Source organism: Gorilla gorilla, chromosome 11 (assembly GCF_029281585.2).
Source record: "Gorilla gorilla gorilla isolate KB3781 chromosome 11, NHGRI_mGorGor1-v2.1_pri, whole genome shotgun sequence".
NCBI lineage: Eukaryota > Metazoa > Chordata > Mammalia > Primates > Hominidae > Gorilla > Gorilla gorilla.
The window spans coordinates 146504522-146522789 of record NC_073235.2 but is presented as its reverse complement, the minus strand read 5'-3'; positions in this window follow the sequence as shown (position 1 = coordinate 146522789).

Genomic DNA, 18268 nt, shown 5'->3' with positions numbered 1-18268 from the left:
GAACCTGGAAATATCTACACCGCTATCTGTATGAACATGGAAATATCTACACCGCTATCTGTATGAACATGGAAATAACTACACCGCCATCTGTATGAACATGTAAATATCTACACCGCCATCTGTATGAACATGGAAATATCTAAACCGCTAACTTTATGAACATGGAAATATCTACACCGCTATCTGTATGAACATGGAAATATCTACACCGCTATCTGTATGAACATGGAAATATCTACACCGCTATCTGTATGAACATGGAAATATCTACACCGCTATCTGTATGAACATGGAAATATCTACACCGCTATCTCTATGAACATGAAAATATCTACAGAGCTATCTGTATATCAATGGAAATATCTACACTACTATCTCTATAAACATGGAAATAACTACACAGCTATCTCTATAAATATGGAAATATCAACACCGCCATCTCTATGAACATGGAAATATCTACACTGCCATTTGTATGAACATGGAAATATCTACACCGCCATCTCTATGAACATGGAAATATCTACACCGCCATTTGGATGAACATGGAAATATCTACACCGCCATCTCTGTAAACGTGGAAATATCTACACCGCTATCTCTATGAACTTGGAATTATCTACACTGCTCTCTGTATAAAATTGAAATTATCTACACCGTTATCTCTCTAAACATGGATATATCTCTCTAAACATGGATATATGTACACCGGCATCTGGATGAACATGGAAATATCTACACCGCTATCTGCAAGAACATGCAAATATCTACACAGCTATCTGAATATACATGGAAATATCTACACAGATTTCTCTAGGAATATGGAAATAACTACAGCGCTATCTCTATAAACTTTGAAATATCTACTCCGCCATCTGTATGAACATGGAAATATCTACACCGCCATCTGTACAAACATGGACATATCTACACCGCCATCTGTATTAAGATGGAAATATCTACACCGCTATCTGTATAAACATGGAAATATCTGCCTAACTATCTGTATAAACATGGAAATAACCGCACCGCTATCTGAATAAACATGGAAATATCCGCACCGCTATCTGTATAAACACGGAAATATCTACACTGCTATCTGCATAAACATGGAAATATCCACAACGCTATCTGTGTAAACATGGAAATGTCTACACCGCTATCTGTGTAAACATGGAAATATCTACACCGCCATCTGTGTAAACATGAAAATATCTACACCGCCATCCCTATAAACATGGAAATATCTACACCGTCCTCTGTATGAACATGGAAATATCTACACCTCCATCTCTGTAAACGTGGAAATATCTACACCGCTATCTGTATGAACTTGTAAATATCTACACTGCTCTCTGTATGAAATTGAAATTATCTACAACACTATCTCTAGAAACATGGTAATATCTACACTGCTATCTGTATGAACATGGAAATATCTACACCGCTATCTGTATAAACATGGAAATGTCTACATCGCTGTCTCTATAAACTTGGAAATAACTACACCACTATCTCTATAAACATGGAAATATCTACACCGCCATCTGTATAAACATGGAAATATCAATACCGCTATCTGCATAAACATGGAAATATCTACACCGCCATCTCTATGAACATGGAAATATGTTCACCGCCATCTCTAAGAACATGGAAATATCTGTACCGCCATCTGTATGAACATGTAAATATCTACACCGCCATCTGTATGAACATGGAAATATCTACACCGCTAACTGTATGAACATGGAAATATCTACACTGCTGTCTGTACGAACATGGAAATATCTACACCGTTTTCTGTATGAACATAGAAATATCTACACCGCTATCTGTATGAACATGGAAATAGCTACACCACTATCTGTATGAACATGGAAATATCTACACCGCTATCTGTATGAACATGCAAATATCTACATAGCTATCTGTATATCAATGGAAATATCTACACCACTATCTCTATTAACATGGAAAAAACTACACTGCTATCTTTATAAACATGGAAATATCTACACCGCCACCTGTATGAACATGGAAATATCTACACTGCCATCGGTACAAACATGGAAATATCTACACCGCCATCTGTATGAACATGTAAATATCTTCACCGCCATCTGTATGAACATGGAAATATCTACACCGCTAAATGTATGAACATGGAAATGTCTACACCGCTATTGGTATGAACATGGAAATATCTACACCGCTATCTGTATGAACATGGAAATATCTACACCGCTATCTGTATATCAATGGAAATATCCAGACTGGTATCTCTATAAACATGGAAATAACTACACTGCTATCTGTATAAACATGGAAATATCTACACCGCCATGTCTATGAACATGGAAATATCTACACCGCCATTTGTATGAACATGGATATATCTACACCGCCATCTCTATGAACATGAACATATCTACACCGCCATTTGTATGAACATGGAAATACCTACACCGCCATCTGTATGAACATGGAAATATCTTCACCGCCATTTGTATGAACATGGATATACGTACACCGGCATCTGCATGAACATGGAAATATCTACACCGTAATCTGCATGAACATGGAAACATCTACACAGCTATCTGAATATACATGGAAATATCTACATAGATTTCTCTATAAATATGGAAATAACTACATCGCTATCTCTATAAACTTCGAAATATCTACACCGCCATCTGTATGAACAGGGAAATATCTACATCGCCATCTGTACGATCATGGACATATCTACACAGCCATCTGTATTAAGATGGAAATATCAACACCGCTATCTGTATAAACATGGAAATATCTGCCCAAATATCTGTATAAACATGGAAATATCCGCACCGCTATCTGAATAAACATGGAAATATCCGCACCACTATCTGTATAAACATGGAAATATCTACACTGCTATCTGCATAAACATGGAATTATCCACACCGCTATCTGTGTAAACATGGAAATGTCTACACCGCCATCTGTGTAAACATGGAAATATCTACACTGCCATCTGTGTAAACATGAAAATATCTACACCGCCATCCCTATAAACATGGAAATATCTACACCGTCCTCTGTATGAACATGGAAATATCTACAGCGCCATCTCTGTAAACGTGGAAATATCTACACCGCTATCTGTATGAACATGGAAATATCTACACCACAATCTGTATGAACATGTAGATATCTACACCGCCATCTGTATGAACATGGAAATATCTACACCGAAAACTGTATGAACATGGAAATATCTACACCGATATCTGTATGGAAATGGAAATATCTACACCGCTATCTGTATGAACATGGAAATATCTACACCGCTATCTGTATGAACATGGAAATATCTACACCGCTATCTGTATGAACATTCAAATATCAACATATCTATCTGTATATCAATGAAAATATCTACACTACTATCCCTATAAACATGGAAATAACTACACTGCTATCTGTATAAATATGGAAATATCTACACCGCCATCTCTATGAACATGGAAATATCTACACCGCCATTTGTATGAACATGGAAATATCTACACCGCCATCTCTATGAACATGGAAATATCTACACTGCCATTTGTATGAACATGGAAATATCTACACCGCCATCTGTATGAACATGGAAATATCTTCACCGCCATCTGTATGAACATGGATATATGTACACCGGCATCTGGATGAACATGGAAATATCTACACCGCTAACTGCATGAACATGGAAATATCTACACAGCTATCTGAATATACATGGAAATATCTACACAGATTTTTCTATAAATATGGAAATAACTACAGCGCTATCTCTATAAACTTCGAAATATCTACACCGCCATCTGTATGAACATGGAAATATCTACACCGCCATTTGTACAAACATGGACATATCTACACCGCCATTTGTATGAACATGGAGATATCTACACCGCTAACTGTATGAACATGGAAATATCTACACCGCTAACTGTATGAACATGGAAATATCTACACTGCTATCTGCATGAACATGGGAATATCCTCGCCATCTGTATGAACATGGAAATATCTACACCGCTAAATATATGAACATGGAAATGTCTACACCGCTATTGGTATGAACATGGAAATATCTACACCGCTATCTGTATGAAAATGGAAATATCTACACTGCTATCTGTATGAACATGGAAATATCTACACCGCGATCTCTATGAACATGGAAATAACTAAACCGCCATCTGTATGAACATGTAAATATCTACACCGCTATCTATATAAACATGGAAATATCTTCACCGCTATCTGTATAAACATGGAAATATCTACAACGTTGTCTCTATAAACTTGGAAATAACTACACCACTATCTCTATAAACATGGAAATATCTAGACCGCCATCTCTATAAACATGGAAATATCTACACCACCATCTGTATAAACATGGAAATATCTATACCGCTATCTGCATAAACATGGAAATATCTACAACACCATCTCTATGAACATGGAAATATCTACACCGCCATCTGTAAGAACATGGAAATATCTATACTGCCATCTGTATGAACATGTAAATATCTACACCGCCATCTGTATGAACATGGAAATACCTACACCGCTAACTGTATGAACATGGATATATCTACACCGCTGTCTGTATGAACATGGAAATATCTACACCGTTATCTGTATGAACATAGAAATATGTACACCGCTATCTGTAGGAACATGGAAATAGCTACACCGCTATCTGTACGAACATGGAAATATCTACACCTCTATCTGTATGAACATGCAAATATCTACACAGCTATCTGTATATGAATGGAAATATCTACACCGCTATCTCTATTAACATGGAAATAAATACACTGCTATCTGTATAAACATGGAAATATCTACACCGCCACCTGTATGAACATGGAAAAATCTACACCGCCATCTGTATGAACATGTAAATATCTACACCGCCATCTGTATGAACATGGAAATCTCTACACTGCTAACTGTGTGAACATTTACATACCTACACCGCTATCTGTATGAACATGGAAATATCTACACCGCTATCTGTATTAACATGGAAATATCTACACCGCTATCTGTATGAACATGGAAATATCTACTCCGCTATCTGTATGAACATGGAAATATCTACACCGCCATTTGTATGAACATGGAAATACCTACACCGCCATCTGTATGAGCATGGAAATATCTTCACCGCCATTTGTATGAACATGGATATATGTACAACGCCATCTGGATGAACATGGAAATATCTACACCGTAATCTGCATGAACATGGAAATATCTACACAGCTATCTGAATATACATGGAAATATCTACACAGATTTCTCTACAAATATGGAAATAACTACATCGCTATCTCTATAAACTTCGAAATATCTACACCGCCATCTCTATGAACATGGAAATATCTACACCGCCATCTGTACGATCATGGACATATCTACACCGCCATCTGAATTAAGATGGAAATATCTACACCGCTATCTGTATAAACATGGAAATATCTGCCCAACTATCTGTATAAACATGGAAATATCCGCACCGCTATCTGAATAAACATGGAAATATCCGCACTGCTATCTGTATAAACATGGAAATATCTACACTGCTATCTGCATAAACATGGAAATATCCACACCGCTATCCGTGTAAACATGGAAATGTCTACACTGCTATCTGTGTAAACATGGAAATATCTACACCGCCATCTGTGTAAACATGAAAATATCTACACCGCCATCCCTATAAACATGGAAATATCTACACCGCCATCTGTATGAACATGTAAATATCTACACCGCCATCTGTATGAACATGGAAATATCTACCCCGCTAACTGTATGAACATGGAAATATCTACACCGCTATTGGTATGAACATGGAAATATCTACACCACTATCTGTATGAACATGGAAATATCTACACCGCTATCTGTATGAACATTCAAATATCTACACAGCTATCTGTATATCAATGAATATATCTACACTGCTATCCCTATTAACATAGAAATAACTGCACTGCTATCTGTATAAACATGGAAATATCTACACCGCCACCTGTATGAACATGGAAATATCTACAATGCCATCCGTACAAACATGGAAATATCTACACCGCCATCTGTATGAACATGTAAATATCTACACCGCCATCTGTATGAACATGGAAATATCTATACCACTAACTGTATGAACATGCAAATGACTACACCGCTATTGGTATGAACCTGGAAATATCTAGACCGCTATCTGTATGAACATGGAAATATCTACACCGCTATCTGTATGAACATGGAAATCTCTACACCGCCATCTGTATGAACATGGAAATATCTACACCGCCATCTGTATGAACATGGAAATATCTACACCGCTAACTGTATGAACATGGCATTATCTACACAGCTGTCTGTATGAACATGGAAATATCTACACCGCTATCTATATGAACATGCAAATATCTACACCGCTATCTCTATGAACATGGAAATATCTACACCGCTATCTGTATGAACATGAAAATATCTACAGAGCTATCTGTATATCAATGGAAATATCCACACTGCTATCTCTATAAACATGGAAATAACTACACTGCTATCTGTATAAACATGGAAATATCTACACGGCCATCTCTATGAACATGGAAATATCTACACCTCCATCTGTATGAACCTGGAATTATCTACCCCGCCATATCTATGAACATGGAAATATCTACACCGCCATTTGTATGAACATGGAAATACCTACACCACCATCTGTATGAACATGGAAATATCTTCACCGCCATCTGTATGAACATGGATAAATGTACACCGGCATCTGGATGAACATGGAAATATCTACACCGCTATCTACATGAACATGGAAATATCTACACAACTATCTACATATACACGGAAATATCTACACAGATTTCTCTATAAATATGGAAATAACTACAGCGCTATCTCTATAAACTTTGAAATATCTACACCGCCATCTGTATGAACATGGAAATATCTATACCGCCATCTGTACAAACATGGACATATCTACACCGCCAGCTGTATTAAGATGGAAATATCTACACCGCTATCTATATGAACATGGAAATATCTACACCGCCATCCCTATAAACATGGAAATATCTACATCGCCATCTGTATGAACATGGAAATATCTACACCGCCATCTCTATAAACGTGAAAATATCTACACCGCTATCTGTATGAACCTGGAAATATCTACACTGCTCTTTGTATAAAATTGAAATTATCTACAACATTATCTCTACAAACATGGAAATATCGACACTGCAATCTGTATAAACATGGAAGTATCTACACCGCTATCTGTATAAACCTGGAAATATCTTCACCGCTATCTGTATAAACATGGAAATATCTACAACTCTGTCTCTGTAAACTTGGAAATAACTACACCACTATCTCTGTAAACATGGAAATATCTAGACCGCCATATCTATAAACATGGAAATATCTACACCACCATCTGTATAAACATGGAAATATCTATACCGCTATCTGCATAAACATGGAAATATCTAAACCACCATCTCTATGAACATGTAATTATCTACACCGCCATCTGTAAGAACATGGAAACATCTACACAGCTATCTGAATATACATGGAAATATCTACACAGATTTCTCTATAAATATGGAAATAACTACATCGCTATCTCTATAATCTTCGAAATATCTACACCGCCATCTGTATGAACATGGAAATATCTACATCGCCATCTGTACGATCATGGACATATCTACACCGCCATTTGTATTAGATGGAAATATCTACACCGCTATCTGTATAACCATTGAAATATCTGCCCAACTATCTGTATAAACATGGAAATATCCGCACCGCTATCTGAATAAACATTGAAATATCCGCACCGCTATCTGTATAAACATGGAAATATCTACACTGCTATCTGCATAAACATGGAAATATCCACACTGCTATCTGTGTAAACATGGAAATGTCTACACCGCTATCTGTGTAAACATGGAAATATCTACACCGCCATCCGTGTAAACATGAAAATATATACACCGCCATCCCTATAAACATGGAAATATCTACACCGTCCTCTGTATGAACATGGAAATATCTACACCGCCATCTCTGTAAACGTGGAAATATCTACACTGCTATCTGTATGAACTTGGAAATACCTACACTGCTCTCTGTATGAAATTGAAATTATCGACAACACTATCTCTATAAACATGGAAATATCTACACTGCTATCTGTATGAACATGGAAATATCTACACCTCTATCTGTACAAACATGGAAATATCTTCACCGCTATCTGTATAAACATGGAAATATCTACAACGCTGTCTCTATATACTTGGAAATAACTACACAACTATCTCTGTTAACATGGAAATATCTAGACCGCCATCTCTATAAACATGGAAATATCTACACCACCATCTGTATAAAAATGGAAATATCTATACCGCTAACTGCAAACACATGGAAATAACTACACCACCATCTCTATGAACATGGAAATATCTACAACGCCATCTGTACGAACATGGAAGTATCTATACCGCTATCTGTATGAACATTTAAATATCTACACCGCCATCTGCATGAACATGGAAATATCTACACCGCTAAGTGTATGAACATGGAAATATCTACACTGCTATCTGTATGAACATGGAAATATCTACACCGTTATCTGTATGAACATGTAAATATCTACACCGCCATCTGTATGAACATGGAAATATCTACACCGCAAACTGTATGAACATGGAAATATCTACACCGCTATCTGTATGGAAATGGAAATATCTACACCGCTATCTGTATGAACATGGAAATATCTACACCGCTATCTGTATGAACATGGAAATATCTACACGGATATCTGTATGAACATGGAAATATCTACACCGCTATCTGTATGAACATTCAAATATCAACACATCTATCTGTATATCAATGAAAATATCTACACTCCTATCCCTATAAACATGGAAATAACTACACTGCTATCTGTATAAATATGGAAACATCTACACCGCCATCTCTATGAACATGGAAATATCTACACCGCCATTTGTATGAACATGGAAATATCTACACCGCCATCTCTATGGTCATGGAAATATCTACACCGCCATTTGTATGAACATGGAAATATCTACACCGCCATCTGTATGAACATGGAAATATCTTCACCGCCATCTGTATGAACATGGATATATGTACACCGGCATCTGGATGAACATGGAAATATCTACACTGCTAACTGCATGAACATGGAAATATCTACACAGCTATCTGAATATACATGGAAATATCTACACAGATTTCTCTATAAATATGGAAATAACTACAGCGCTATCTCTATAAACTTCGAAATATCTACACCGCCATCTGTATGAACATGGAAATATCTACACCGCCATTTGTACAAACATGGACATATCTACACCGCCATTTGTATGAACATGGAGATATCTACACCGCTAACTGTATGAACATGGAAATATCTACACCGCTAACTGTATGAACATGGAAATATCTACACCGCTATCTGCATGAACATGGAAATATCCTCGCCATCTGTATGAATATGGAAATATCTACACCGCTAAATATATGAACATGGAAATGTCTGCACCGCTATTGGTATGAACATGGAAATATCTACACCGCTATCTGTATGAACATGGAAATATCTACACCGCTATCTGTATGAACATGGAAATATCTACACCGCGATCTCTATGAACATGGAAATAACTAAACCGCCATCTGTATGAACATGTAAATATCTACACCGCTATCTATATAAACATGGAAATATCTTCACCGCTATCTGTATAAACATGGAAATATCTACAACGCTGTCTCTATAAACTTGGAAATAGCTACACCACTATCTCTATAAACATGGCAATATCTAGACCGCCATCTCTATAAACATGGAAATATCTACACCACCATCTGTATAAACATGGAAATATCTATACCGCTATCTGCATAAACATGGAAATATCTACAACGCCATCTCTATGAACATGGAAATATCTACACTGCCATCTGTAAGAACATGGAAATATCTATACTGCCATCTGTATGAACATGTAAATATCTACACCGCCATCTGTATGAACATGGAAATACCTACACCGCTAACTGTATGAACATGGAAATATCTACACCGCTGTCTGTATGAACATGGAAATATCTACACCGTTATCTGTATGAACATAGAAATATGTACACCGCTGTCTGTAGGAACATGGAAATAGCTACACCGCTATCTGTACCAACATGTGGATATCTACACCGCTATCTGTATGAACATGCAAATATCTACACAGCTATCTGTATATCAATGGAAATATCTACACCGCTATCTCTATTAACATGGAAATAAATACACTGTTATCTGTATAAACATGGAAATATCTACACCGCCACCTGTATGAACATGGAAATATCTACACCGCCATCTGTATGAACATGTAAATATCTACACCGCCATCTGTATGAACATGGAAATCTCTACAATGCTAACTGTGTGAACATTTAAATACCTACACCGCTATCTGTATGAACATGGAAATATCTACACCGCTATCTGTATTAACATGGAAATATCTACACCGCTATCTGTATGAACATGGAAAAATCTACTCCGCTATCTGTATGAACATGGAAATATCTACACCGCTATCTGTATGAACATGCAAATATCTACACTGCTATCTGTATGAACGTGGAAATATCTACACCGATATCTGTATGAACATGGAAATATCTACACCACTATCTGTATGAACATGGAAATAACTACACCGCCATCTGTATGAACATGTAAATATCTACACCGCCATCTGTATGAACATGGAAATATCTACACCGGTATCTGTATGAACATGGAAATATCTACACCGCTATCTGTATGAACATGGAAATATCTACACCGTAATCTGAATGAACACGGAAATATCTACACAGCTATCTGAATATACATGGAAATATCTACACAGATTTCTCTATAAATATGGAAATAACTACATCGCGATCTCTATAAACTTCGAAATATCTACACCGCCATCTCTATGAACATGGAAATATCTACACCGCCATCTGTACGATCATGGACATATCTACACCGCCATCTGAATTAAGATGGAAATATCTACACCGCTATCTGTATAAACATGGAAATATCTGCCCAACTATCTGTATAAACATGGAAATATCCGCACCGCTATCTGAATAAACATGGAAATATCCACACTGCTATCTGCATAAACATGGAAATATCTGCCCAACTATCTGTATAAACATGGAAATATCCGCACCGCTATCTGAATAAACATGGAAATATCCACACTGCTGTCTGCATAAACATGGAAATATCCACACCGCTATCTGTGTAAACATGGAAATGTCTACACCGCTATCTGTGTAAACATGGAAATATCTACACCGCCATCTGTGTAAACATGAAAATATCTACACCGCCATCCCTATAAACATGGAAATATCTACACCGCCATCTGTATGAACATGTAAATATCTACACCGCCATCTGTATGAACATGGAAATATCTACCCCGCTAACTGTATGAACATGGAAATATCTACACCGCTATTGGTATGAAAATGGAAATATCTACACCGCTATCTGTATGAACATGGAAATATCTACACCGTAATCTGTATGAACATTCAAATATCTACACAGCTATCTGTATATCAATGAAAATATCTACACTGCTATCCCTATTAACATAGAAATAACTGCACTGCTATCTGTATAAACATGGAAATATCTACACCGCCACCTGTATGAACATGGAAATATCTACAATGCCATCCGTACAAACATGGAAATATCTACACCGCCTTCTGTATGAACATGTAAATATCTACACCGCCATCTGTATGAACATGGAAATATCTACACCGCTAACTGTATGAACATGCAAATGACTACACCGCTATTGGTATGAACCTGGAAATATCTACACCGCTATCTGTATGAACATGGAAATATCTACACCGCTATCTGTATGAACATGGAAATCTCTACACCGCTATCTGTATGAACATGGAAATATCTACACCGCCATCTGTATGAACATGGAAATATCTACACCGCTAACTGTATGAACATGGCATTATCTACACCGCTATCTGTATGAACATGGAAATATCTACACCGCTATCTGTATGAACATGGAAATATCTACACCGCTATCTATATGAACATGCAAATATCTACACCGCTATCTCTATGAACATGGAAATATCTACACCGCTATCTGTATGAACATGTGAATATCTACAGAGCTATCTGTATATCAATGGAAATATCCACACTGGTATCTCTATAAACATGGAAATAACTACACTGCTATCTGTATAAACATGGAAATATCTACACGGCCATCTCTATGAACATGGAAATATCTACACCGCCATCTGTATGAACCTGGAATTATCTACCCCGCCATATCTATGTACATGGAAATATCTACACCGCCATTTGTATGAACATGGAAATACCTACACCACCATCTGTATGAACATGGAAATATCTTCACCGCCATCTGTATGAACATGGATAAATGTACACCGGCATCTGGATGAACATGGAAATATCAACACCGCTATCAGCATGAACATGGAAATATCTACACAGCTATCTACATATACACGGAAATATCTAAACAGATTTCTCTATAAATATGGAAATAACTACAGCGCTATCTCTATAAACTTTGAAATATCTACACCGCCATCTGTATGAACATGGAAATATCTACACCGCCATCTGTACAAACATGGACATATCTACACCGCCAGCTGTATTAAGATGGAAATATCTACACCGCTATCTATATGAACATGGAAATATCTACACCGCCATCCCTATAAACATGGAAATATCTACATCGCCATCTGTATGAACATGGAAATATCTACACCGCCATCTCTATAAACGTGAAAATATCTACACCGCTATCTGTATGAACCTGGAAATATCTACACTGCTCTCTGTATAAAATTGAAATTATCTACAACATTATCTCTACAAACATGGAAATATCGACACTGCAATCTGTATAAACATGGAAGTATCTACACCGCTATCTGTATAAACCTGGAAATATCTTCACCGCTATCTGTATAAACATGGAAATATCTACAACGCTGTCTCTGTAAACTTGGAAATAACTACACCACTATCTCTGTAAACATGGAAATATCTAGACCGCCATATCTATAAACATGGAAATATCTACACCACCATCTGTATAAACATGGAAATATCTATACCGCTATCTGCATAAACATGGAAATATCTACACCACCATCTCTATGAACATGTAATTATCTACACCGCAATCTGTAAGAACATGGAAATATCTATACCGCCATCTGTAAGAACATGTAAATATCTACACCGCCATCTGTATGAACATGGAAATATCTACACCGCTAACTGTATGAACATGGAAATATCTACACCGCCATCTGTATGAACATGGAAATATCTTAACCGCTAACTGTATGAACATGGAAATATCTACACCGCTGTCTGTATGAACATGGAAATATCTACACCGTTATCTGTATGAACATAGAAATATCTACACCGCTATCTGTATGAACATGGAAATAGTTACACCGCTATCTGTACAAACATGGAAATATCTACACCGCTATCTGTATGAACATGCAAATATCTACACAGCTATCTGTATATCAGTGGAAATATCTACACCGCTATCTCTATTAGCATGGTAATAACTACACTGCTATCTGTATAAACATGGAAATATCTACACCGCCACCTGTATGAACATGGAAATATCTACACTGCCATCCGTACAAACATAGAAATATCTACACCACCATCTGTATGAACATGTAAATATCTTCACCGCCATCTGTATGAACATGGAAATATCTACACCGCTAAATGTATGAACATGGAAATGTCTACACCGCTATTGGTATGAACATGGAAATATCTACACCGGTATCTGTATGAACATGGAAATATCTACACCGCTATCTGTATGAACATGGAAATATCTACACCGCTATCTGTATGAACATGGAAATATCTACACTGCCATCTGTATCAATATGTAAATATCTACACCGCCATCTGTATGAACATGCAAATATCTACACCGCTAACTGTATGAACATTAAAATATCTACACCGATATCTGTAGGAACATGGAAATATCTACACCGCTATCTGTATGAACATGGAAATATCTACACCGCTATCTGTATGAACATGGAAATATCTACACCGCTATCTGTATGAACATGGAAATATCTACACAGCTATCTGTATATCTATGGAAATATCCAGACTGGTATCCCTATAAACATGGAAATAACTACACTGCTATCTGTATAAACATGGAAATATCTACACCGCCATCTCTATGAACATGGAAATTTCTACACCGCCATTTGTATGAACCTGGAAATATCTACACCGCCATCTCTATGAACATGGAAATATCTACACCGCCATTTGTATGAACATGGATATGCCTACACCGCCATCTGTATGAACATGGAAATATCTTCACCGCCATTTGTATGAACATGGATATATGTACACCGGCATCTGGATGAACATGGAAATATCTACACCGTAATCTGCATGAACATGGAAACATCTACACAGCTATCTGAATATACATGGAATTATCTACACAGATTTCTCTATAAATATGGAAATAACTAAATCGCTATCTCTATAAACTTCGAAATATCTACACCGCCATCTGTATGAACATGGAAATATCTACATCGCCATCTGTACGATCATGGACATATCTACACCGCCATTTGTATTAGATGGAAATATCTACACCGCTATCTGTATAAACATTGAAATATCTACCCAACTATCTGTATAAACATGGAAATATCCGCACCGCTATCTGAATAAACATTGAAATATCCGCACCGCTATCTGTATAAACATGGAAATATCTACACTGCTATCTGCATAAACATGGAAATATCCACACTGCTATCTGTGTAAACATGGAAATGTCTACACCGCTATCTGTGTAAACATGGAAATATCTACACCGCCATCCGTGTAAACATGAAAATATCTACACCACCATCCCTATAAACATGGAAATATCTACACCGTCCTCTGTATGAACATGGAAATATCTACACCGCCATCTCTGTAAACGTGGAAATATCTACACTGCTATCTGTATGAACTTGGAAATACCTACACTGCTCTCTGTATGAAATTGAAATTATCTACAACACTATCTCTATAAACTTGGAAATATCTACACGGCTATCTGTATGAACATGGAAATATCTACACCTCTATCTGTACAAACATGGAAATATCTTCACCGCTATCTGTATAAACATGGAAATATCTACAACGCTGTCTCTATATACTTGGAAATAACTACACAACTATCTCTGTAAACATGGAAATATCTAGACCGCCATCTCTATAAACATGGAAATATCTACACCACCATCTGTATAAACATGGAAATATCTATACCGCTAACTGCAAACACATGGAAATAACTACACCGCCATCTCTATGAACATGGAAATATCTACAACGCCATCTGTACGAACATGGAAGTATCTATACCGCCATCTGTATGAACATTTAAATATCTACACCGCCATCTGCATGAACATGGAAATATCTACACCGCTAACTGTATGAAGATGGAAATATCTACACTGCTATCTGTATGAACATGGAAATATCTACACCGTTATCTGTATGAACATGTAAATATCTACACCGCCATCTGTATGAACATGGAAATATCTACACCGCAAACTGTATGAACATGGAAATATCTACACCGCTATCAGTATGGAAATGGAAATATCTACACCGCTATCTGTATGAACATGGAAATATCTACACGGCTATCTGTATGAACATGGAAATATCTACACCGCTATCTGTATGAACATGGAAATATCTACACCGCTATCTGTATGAACATTCAAATATCAACACATCTATCTGTATATCAATGAAAATATTTACACTGCTATGCCTATAAACATGGAAATAACTACACTGCTATCTGTATAAATATGGAAATATCTACACCGCCATCTCTATGAACATGGAAATATCTACACCGCCATTTGTATGAACATGGAAATATCTACACCGCCATCTCTATGAACATGGAAATATCTACACTGCCATTTGTATGAACATGGAAATATCTACACCGCCATCTGTATGAACATGGAAATATCTTCACCGCCATCTGTATGAACATGGATATATGTACACCGGCATCTGGATGAACATGGAAATATCTACACCGCTAACTGCATGAACATGGAAATATCTACACAGCTATCTGAATATACATGGAAATATCTACACAGATTTCTCTATAAATATGGAAATAACTACAGCGCTATCTCTATAAACTTCGAAATATCTACACCGCCATCTGTATGAACATGGAAATATCTACACCGCCATTTGTACAAACATGGACATATCTACACCGCCATTTGTATGAACATGGAGATATCTACACCGCTAACAGTATGAACATGAAAATATCTACACTGCTAACTGTATGAACATGGAAATATCTACACCGCTATCTGCATGAACATGGAAATATCCTCGCCATCTGTATGAATATGGAAATATCTACACCGCTAAATATATGAACATGGAAATGTCTGCAACGCTATTGGTATGAACATGGAAATATCTACACCGCTATCTGTATGAACATGGAAATATCTACACCGCTATCTGTATGAACATGGAAATATCTACACCGCGATCTCTATGAACATGGAAATAACTAAACCGCCATCTGTATGAACATGTAAATATCTACACCGCTATCTATATAAACATGGAAATATCTTCACCGCTATCTGTATAAACATGGAAATATCTACAACGCTGTCTCTATAAACTTGGAAATAACTACACCACTATCTCTATAAACATGGCAATATCTAGACCGCCATCTCTATATACATGGAAATATCTACACCACCATCTGTATAAACATGGAAATATCTATACCGCTATCTGCATAAACATGGAAATATCTACAACGCCATCTCTATGAACATGGAAATATCTACACCGCCATCTGTAAGAACATGGAAATATCTATACTGCCACCTGTATGAACATGTAAATATCTACACCGCCATCTGTATGAACATGGAAATACCTAAACCGCTAACTGTATGAACATGGAAATATCTACACCGCTGTCTGTATGAACATGGAAATAGCTACACCGCTATCTGTACGAACATGTAAATATCTACACCGCTATCTGTATGAACATGCAAATATCTACACAGCTATCTGTATATCAATGGAAATATCTACACCGATATCTCTATTAACATGGAAATAAATACACTGCTATCTGTATAAACATGGAAATATCTACACCGCCACCTGTATGAACATGGAAATATCTACACCGCCATCTGTATGAACATGGAAATCTCTACAATGCTAACTGTGTGAACATTTAAATACCTACACCGCTATCTGTATGAACATGGAAATATCTACACCGCTATCAGTATTAACATGGAAATATCTACACCGCAATCTGTATGAACATGGAAAAATCTACTCCGCTATCTGTATGAACATGGAAATATCTACACCGTTATCTGTATGAACATGCAAATATCTACACAGCTATCTGTATATCAATGGAAATATCCAGAATGGTATCTCTATAAACATGGAAATAACTACACTGCTATCTGTATAAACATGGAAATATCTACACCGCCATCTCTATGAACATGGAAATATCTACACCGCCATTTGTATGAACCTGGAAATATCTACACCACCGTCTCTATGAACATGGAAATATCTACACCGCCATTTGTATGAACATGGAAATACCTACACCGCCATCTGTATGAGCATGGAAGTATCTTCACCGCCATTTGTATGAACATGGATATATGTACAACGCCATCTGGATGAACATGGAAATATCTACACCGTAATCTGCATGAACACGGAAATATCTACACAGCTATCTGAATATACATGGAAATATCTACACAGATTTCTCTATAAATATGGAAATAACTACAGCGCTATCTCTATAAACTTCGAAATATCTACACCGCCATCTCTATGAACATGGAAATATCTACA